A 9257-nucleotide genomic window follows, 5' to 3' on the forward strand; every position below is an offset into this window, starting at 1 on the left:
GACTCCTCTTTGGACCTGGCTATTTCTCATCTTCATCGTCATCCTTGAAGACCAATTGAAACTAAGCATATTCTCAGTTTCTCCCTGGTTACAACTTTTGTTAGCATATCTGCAGGATTCTGGCTAGTGTGTATCTTTTCCAGCTTCAACTGTCCATCTTCCAACACTGATCGTATGAAATGGTACTTGAGATGTATGTGTTTAGTCCTGGAATGAAATGCTGAGTTCTTTGCAAGATGAATGGCACTTTGGCTATCACTGTATAACGTGCCCATATCATGCTCCTTACCCAATTCACCCATAAACCTTTGTAACCAAATCATTTCTTTACTAGCCTCTGTAGCAGCAACATACTCTGCTTCTGTTGTTGAAAGTGCAACAACACTTTGCATTTTTGAAACCCAACTAACAGCTGTTCCACCTATAGTAAATACATATCCTATAGTGCTCCTCCTGTTTTCTCTGTCACCTGCCATATCTGCCTCAACATATCCCTGTAGAGAAATGTTTGAACCACCAAAGCATAATGCTTGATTTGTGGTACCTTTCAAATATCTGAGAATCCATTTCACTGCCATCCAATGTTCCTTTCCTGGATTGTTCATGTACCTGCTTACAACTCCCACTGCATGTGCAATATCAGGCCTTTTGCAGACCATTGCATACATTAAGCTTCCAACTATCGATGCATATGGAACTTTAGACATATAATCCATGTCGTCTTGAGTCTTTGGGCACATTTCCTTACTAAGTTTGAAATGGCTAGCAAAAGGTGTACTAAATGGTTTTGCATTGTGCATATTAAATCTTTTCCACACCTTTTGTATGTACTCACTCTGAGACAATGTTAATTTACGATTTTTCCTGTCTCTAGTTATTCTCATACCAAGGATTTGTTTTGTAGCTCCCAAATCCTTCATTGCAAATGAATTTTCCAATTTTTTTTTGAGCACATTTATTTCCTACGTGTTAGACCCTGCAACAAGCATGTCATCTACATACAATAACAATATAATATAGCTGCCATCATTTTTCTCTTTCAGATAAACACAATGATCAGAGTGACATCTAGTATAACCTTGTTCAGACATAAACTTGTCAAATTTTAGATACCACTGCCTTGGAGCCTGTTTTAAGCCATACAAACTCTTCTTCAACCTGCACACTAGTTTCTCCTTCCTTTTCACTTCATATCCTTGTGGCTATTGCATATATATCTCTTCCTCCAAATCCCCATGGAGAAAGGCTGTCTTTACATCTAACTGCTCAAGATGCAAATCTTCAACTGCTACTAGACTTAAAATAGTTCTGATTGAAGTCATTTTAACAACAAGAGAAAATATTTCATCAAAATAAATACCTTTCTTCTGTGCAAACCCCTTCACCAAAAGTCTAGCTTTGTACCTCTGTTTTCCTCCATCTTCTTCCTTCAGCCTATAAACCCATTTATTCTTCAATGTAGTTTTTCCTGTAGGCAACATGACTAAGTCCCAAGTCTGGTTATGCATTAAGGAGTCCATCTCTTCTTCCATGGCTACCTCCGACTTCTTCCTGCTTTCAACCTGCATTGCTTCTTCATAACATTCAGGTTCACTAGAATCAGTCAACAATAAATAATATAATGAAGGAGAGTATCGTTCAGGGGGTCTACTTATCCTGGTAGATCTTCTAACACCACTTTCAGGTGTTTGGGGTGCCTGTTGTTGTTGTGGTGGTTGTTGTTGTTGTGGTCGTTGATTATTATTATTTTCAGGCACCTTTACTTTTTCAGTGATTTCATCAAGAACTGCGTATTATTTGTTTTCTTTTTTCTGTTCCTTTTCCTGCAGTTGATTCTTATACAAGACCTTTTCATTGAATATTACATCTCTACTCCTAATGATTTTGTGATTTTCGTAATCATATAAGCGATAACCAAAATCATTAACACCATATCCAATAAAGGTAAATTTCTTTGACTTTTCCTCAAGCTTTGTTCTATTTTCTTTATCAATATGGACAAAGGCCTCACAACCAAAAGGCTTTAAAAAGAGTAGTTTACCTTTTTACCTGTCCATGCTTCCTCTGGAACACCACCATCCAAGGAACTTGAAGGCCCTTTGTTTATTAGGTAAACAACAATATCTACAACATCTGCCCAAAATTGTAAAGGAAATCCTGCATGCAATCTCATGCACCTTGCACGCTCCATGATTGTTCTGTTCATCCTTTCTGACACACCATTTTCTTGTGGTGTTCTTGGAACCGTCTTCTCTCTGTGAATTCCATGCTCTGAATAGTACCTATCAAACTCTTTGCTGCAATATTCACCTCCATTGTCTGATCTAAGACACTTCAATTTCTTTCCTGTCTCAATCTCAACCAAAGCTTTCCATTTCTTGAAAGTATCAAATACATCAGATTTATTCTTAATACAATAAATCCAAGTTTTTCTAGTTGCATCATCAATAAAAGTAACATAATAACGAGAGCCACCGAGAGATGATACCTGAGCAGGTCCCCATACATCTGTATGCACAAGCTCTAATTTTTCGCTCTTCTTTTCTTTCCCAACTCTGAGAAATCTAACTCTCTTCTATTTTCCATAAATGCAATTCTCACAGAAGTCCAAATCAACATTCTTCAAACCCGGCAACAAATTCCTTGAGTGAAGAATCTTCATTCCCTTTTCACTCATGTGTCCGAGCCTATGATGCCATAATGCTGCATCTGCTCCTTTGGAAGTTAAAGCATTAGCAGAGTTAGAAATACCATTGCATAAATACAATGTACTAACCTTTTCACCTTTTGCTATTACCAGGGCTCCTTTAATGACCTTCCAAGCTTTATCTGTGAAAGTTGTCACACAACCTTCACCGCCTAACTGCCTTGTTGAAATCAGATTTTTCTTTAGATCTGGAACATGCCTTACCTCCTTTAGTAGCCATTGGTTTCCATTCTGCTGTTTTACAAGAACCTTACCCATTCCAACAATTTTATAGGGTTTATCATCACCCAAATGAACTTGTCCAAAATCTCCTTGAATATAGTCATGAAAGTATTTCTTATCAGGTGTACCATGGAATGAGGCCCTTGAATCTACCACCCAGGAATCAGTAATATTTTCGAAAGAAAGAATCAAAGCATCTTGTAACACCTCACCTGTCACATTTGCTTCATGATTGTTTTCTTGCTGTGCATCTCCTTCTTTTCCCTTCCGAGATCTACAGTCTTTCTTTAGGTGTCCTTTCTTTCCACATTTCTAGCACACTATCCCCGATCTGGACTTGGATTTGCCTTTCCTTGATTTACTGCGATATCCTGAGCTCTTTCCTCTTTCCATTGTTCTTCCCTTAGACTCTACACTCAAAGCATTACCCGATGTCTCACCGGAGCTTTTCCGTCGCATTTCCTCGCTAAGGATAGCACCGACAACATCATCAAACTTTAAAGTACTAGATCCAGAAACAGAGTTACTAATGGCCATTACTAAACCATTCCAACTTTCTGGTAATGAGCACAAGAATAACCGAGTTCTAACTTCATCATCAAATTTTACCCCTACAGAACATAACTGACTTGTAACAGTATTAAAATCATTTAAAATGGTCTGCAACAGATCCACCTTCCGACATCTTCAAATTAAATATCCGTTTCATAAGAAATACCTTGTTTGAGGCCGAGGGTTTTTCATATAGTTTATCCAACGCCTTAATCAAACCCTCTGTCGTTGTTTCCTTCAAAATGTTGAAGGCAATCGGCGCTGCAAGGCACAACCATACTGTTGCAAGTACCTTTCTATCGAGAAGGTTCCATTCTTTATCTGTCATACCCGTCGGCATCTTTGATTTTCCGCCCAATGGTAGGTATAGATCTTTCTGATATAGATAATCTTCCATCTGCATCTTCCACAGCGAGAAGTTTTGGCCGTTAAATTTCTCAACCCTAAACTTACCATCTTCTGCCATTGCTCCCACTCAAACAAGGAACCCTTCTTTCCTGCGAGTTTATCAGCAAAATAGACCTTCGGCTTTGATACCAGTTGTTAGAAATTTATATATTACAGAGAAATGGAACACATAAAATATTGCAGAAATATAAATACAGAAAAAACATAAAACAAGAGAGACACAGATATACGTGGTTCACCCAGTTTGGGCTACATCCACCCCGAACAGCCAGTCCTTCCTTTCTATTATCCAGCAAAATGAAGAGACACAACCTACAACAGATCCACTGTAATATCCTCTGTTTTCTCTCACAGTCTCGCCTCTCTACTTCTCGCTCAGAGAATACACATCTATTACACAGCCTCAAATACAATGCCCTCATACAAAGAGAGGGGTTGCCTTCTAGGGCAAAAAACCATAAACTAAACATAAATTCTATTGTCAGATCATCTACCTAATGAACGGCCCAGATTGACTAGAAATTACTATATTTTTACAAGGAAATTTCACATATGTTTTTAGCTTCGGGGGTGCTGCCCTCGAAACCCCCCGCCAGGGGGGGCTCCCCAAAGGTCACAGTTGCCCCCCCTGGACCTCCTGTTCAGCGAATATTTTACGGGCGGCATTTCAAACTGGGGTCCAATGTGGCGATACCTTTGAATATAGAAGGTAATCAGGCTCCACACCCAACAGAAGAAATCTCAGCTGCAAGACTTTTCAATAATCGAGAAAAAATTACAAATGAGGGTAAACATGTGATGAGAGGCTACTATAATGGGATTCAACCTAGTGGAATCGATATAAAAAAAACATACAGACCCTCCACATCAACAAGACGACTTCGAGGAACCATCCCAACCTCTCAGGTAACTAGCCCCTGGGTCCCACTGATTTTTTATACCAATTAACCTCTAGATGCTCCCATGATATGGGCATGCATGCATCTAGAAGGCCTTGCAAGCTCCCACAACATGGTATGCCAATAGCTAGGGACTATTTTGCTCAGTGTTGTACAAACGTGGATGGGATTTGAGCCACTTTTTCATGCCTAGAGCCCAGGTCACTGCGCGAAACTAAATGACACCTTCAGAATAGAAATATAATAAGGGAATGATGATACAAATGCAATTACTTGAACAAGGACTTAACTGGACCCCTACTATCCATGACAGGAATTCCGTCAAACATGTCACAAATATGTAATCTCCAAGTGTAAAAAACATATTTAAACATAGGGGTCTCATACTTATCTGAGAATCGCTAAGAAGCATTGTTCCCTTGTATCATTAGCTACATTATCATCTATTAGTTCATAGATACATGGTTCATTCATTTAAAAATAAAAACATGAGGAAAGCCATACATCATCATTGTCATAATACATGTTTATAACTAGCATAATAACAACAGAAATATCAAGGATACATCAGCCATAAAATACACATATAAACCAATACATTTATACATAAGATATCAAAGAGAGAACCTCTTATTAATGAGTGCAAAATCCAAACCAGGATGGGAGTTCCACGTTCCACGTTCCACCCAACCATAGATAAGAGCCAATTATCTCTTCATCCATTCACCCATGTGCCATATTCTAAGCATGAATGTGAGACTCAAATCAAATGAACTAACCAGGGCATCCCGAGGCTAAACCACTTCACCCTCACTAATAGAAATCAAGCTTTACTGTAATCCATCCCGAATCACTAGGCCAACACAATAAAGATGTAATAACAGGCTTTACCATGATCTCCACCATATCACTAGGCCAAAACAAGAATGGATGCCACCGATTTCTTCACCTACATTGTGAGGAATTTTCATGTCTCCTAGTCTCTCAGGATTTACCATAATGCACAGTCTGATCTAGGGATCACTAGGACCTAAACTAAGACACTACCCTATAGGCTTTACCATATATCCTACCATTCACCAGCAAGGATTCCTAGGCCTAATCAAGGGAAACCACCTCTAGGATTTATCGTATATCCTGCCATTCACTAGTCAAGGATTCCTAGGCCCACCAAGGCAACACAAAATCTGGCTTTACTGCAACCCATAGTCTGGTTTAGGGGTTACTAGGCCATGTGTTCTATCATTCAGAGATCCACCTCATTCAGCTTTGAATCCAGCTCAACCAAAACATTAGAACCCCATCACAACATGGCTATCCAAAAATGGCAAGGCTATGATGAAAAAACATTGTCACACCTAGAAAAACCCATGTCATAACAGGAAAGAACCACATGCAATACCATGCATGCCAAATCTAGCAAGGAAAGCACACATGCAGATCGATAACTACAAAGAATCTTGTTGTAGCTACTTGATCCTATTCTTCCTTTCTTGCTCCTTCGTTCCTCTTGCCTTCTTTTCCTTTCTTGATCCAATGCCAAAGTGCTCCAAAAAAAAAAAACTCTAAGTGTCGAAGAGTGAGAGAGAGAGTGAGAGAATAATCAGAGAGCTCCAAAACTAAATTGACAAAAGGTTACAAATTGATCCTCAAACGCCTTTTTATCAATTAGGCCTCTATTTTCTTCATTTTCCATTATTTTCCTTCATTTTCCTCCTCACATGAAACCTCTGACCTTTCACCTCCCTTTTCTCCTAATTTACGTTATTTTCATAAATAAATGTGCCAAAAATGTCATTTTTCCTTTCCAAATCCTTAGCCATTGCCTTTACCAATTTCCTTAGCCATAATAAACCAAATGAACACCCACTAGGATGTTTTTCCCAACATTCATCTTGGAATAAGTGTCCCATGACTGTGGTCTTATATATTTTTACATGGATTTTTAACTAGAATTGTTACAGAACCCTCCCCCTTGGCGGAACACCATTATTTGTGTTTAATGACACCTATAACTAGAAAAACCGTTGAAAACAAAACATATTTCCCATGGAGCTTTATAACATAGCTTGTTGCAGTATTTACAATGACCATTTGTTAAAACATGACAAACATACCATTTACTAGAGCTTCATAACACAACTCATTATGGTATTTACAATAATAACCACATATACACACATACACATTTGCTTCACCGAGAAAATAATCATACTGTCTATGGAGCTTTATAAATTCAACTTGATACAATATTTACAATAATACACACATATGCACATTTGCACATTTGCTCAACCAACAAATAAAAGGATATGATGTCTGCATCTACAACAAGGGAATCCAGAGGCTCATACCTCCACCCTCAAAGTAATACCAGGATTCACCTCCTTCCCAGGAAGTCCAAAATCCACTGCAAGGTAAAATTTTCATCTAATGTCTAGTGTTATAATCCTGCGCCACTTTTCCTCTCAGTGAACAGTTACTGGCTCATTTTTCTAGGGCACACTCCCAATGCGCATCTGATTCCATCTGGCAATGCTAAGGACCAAAAAAAATCCATCCTCTGCCTTCCCTTCTCTGTTACATAGTCCCTTGGGAAATTCGATCACCCCCTTCCATGCAGTGACACACCTTCCAAGTTCTGTTGGCACCCCCATCCTGGGAAGTCCATCCCTCGGCAAGGTTTCCTAACATCAGAAGGTCTAGAAACCAAGGCATATCCCTGCCTCAAACCATCATACTGGTCATAGTATGCTCATGGCAATCAATGGACACTATTGGGTACCAGTGTCCCATAATGGCCCTACTCCTGAATACTTTACTAACATATTGTTGCCTGTTCCAATTCCTTTCGCTATTGCTGCTAATGCTTGTCATCAGTTTTGACTACCCAACTAGGCATTTCATGCTCCCCTGTACCAAGCACATAATTTCCATTAGATTCAAAATAAATTGCAATAACTTCAAAGAATACCTCATTGGTGGCCCATCAACAAGTTACACTTACAATTTTGTTTGTTTCCTGTCACAACAAGTCAAACTCGCATCTTTGACCAAATCATCATGTATAAACATATCACATCAGGTTAGCTCAAAACAAAACCATCATAGTCAAAATCATAAATCACATGTAACCATCATAAACCAAAATCACAGATCACATGTATTCATCATAATAGAATCATAAATCACATGCACAATAAAAATGAAATAAAATTACTGATACTTATCCTTCAATCAATCCTTTGCTTCTACATTTATCCTTTTTCCTTTCCATATGCACACCAAATCGGTTTCCACACCCAAAAAACACCCAGTGCCTTCTCCTCAACCATGTGCACATACACATAGTGTGCATCACACACATACAATCACACAAGACATACAACACCATGCAATACATGCACCTACACCTGACATACTACACATACAACTACACCCAGCGTAAAACACAACACAATTCATACTCCTACATCCAGTATACACCACAACACAATACATACACATATTACACCTGATGTACAACACAATACATATATGTACATAGAGTAAAACACAATGAATACACATGTCACGATATCACGACTACAAAATACACATACATAGTACCGCATGCCTATAACACAACATGTATGACATGCACACAATACCACATGTACACCAGTACCATATGTACAACATGTACACATTACCACCTGTACACTGCACCACCTGCTCAACATGTGCACAACATCACATATACACGACACCACCTACATAACGTGCACATAAAACCATATGTACATCGTACCACCTGTACAATGTGTACACAATACTAGAGCACACAGTACCACATGCACGACATGTACATGACACCACATGTACATAGCGCCACATGAACGACATGCACATAGCACCACATGAACGATATGCACACATCACCACCTACACACATCACCACATGTACAATGTTGTATCTCCCAGAGATAGCCTTGGATTGCTTACAAGACCAGTGCCTAGGCACACCTAAATTTGGAGTGTCTCAAATGATTCAAAGTAAAGGGAGACCTCACTTATATTCTATATGTATATATAATGGGTTGGTTCATTCCCCTAAAGGAGTAAGACATGAATTTCTTGGTACTTATTCCCATATACAAATCTCAGAAATATGCATAAAACAGTGGAGACCGAGTAGTCCAAGGACTTACAATTTAATAAGGTTTTGTAGAGCAATGACAGAGGATAAAGAGAAGGAGTAACTCATCATATGTAGCTTATAGCATCAAGAATTATATGCTTGACACACAGAGCTTGCAGCTTTAAGAATTCCTATACTTATTTGAGTTAGAAGTAGATTTAATGGGCAGAAGAGAGGTTGTATGCTATGATTCATGAAGAGCAACTTTTAAAGACATAATTTCAATAATCCATACAGGCACTAGCATTTAACAATGTCGATACAAATGAATATGTGAGGAACTTACAGG

Source organism: Pinus tabuliformis, chromosome J (assembly GCF_031772625.1).
Source record: "Pinus tabuliformis cultivar Carrire ecotype Pingquan chromosome J, CPIR1, whole genome shotgun sequence".
Taxonomy (NCBI): Eukaryota; Viridiplantae; Streptophyta; class Pinopsida; order Pinales; family Pinaceae; genus Pinus; species Pinus tabuliformis.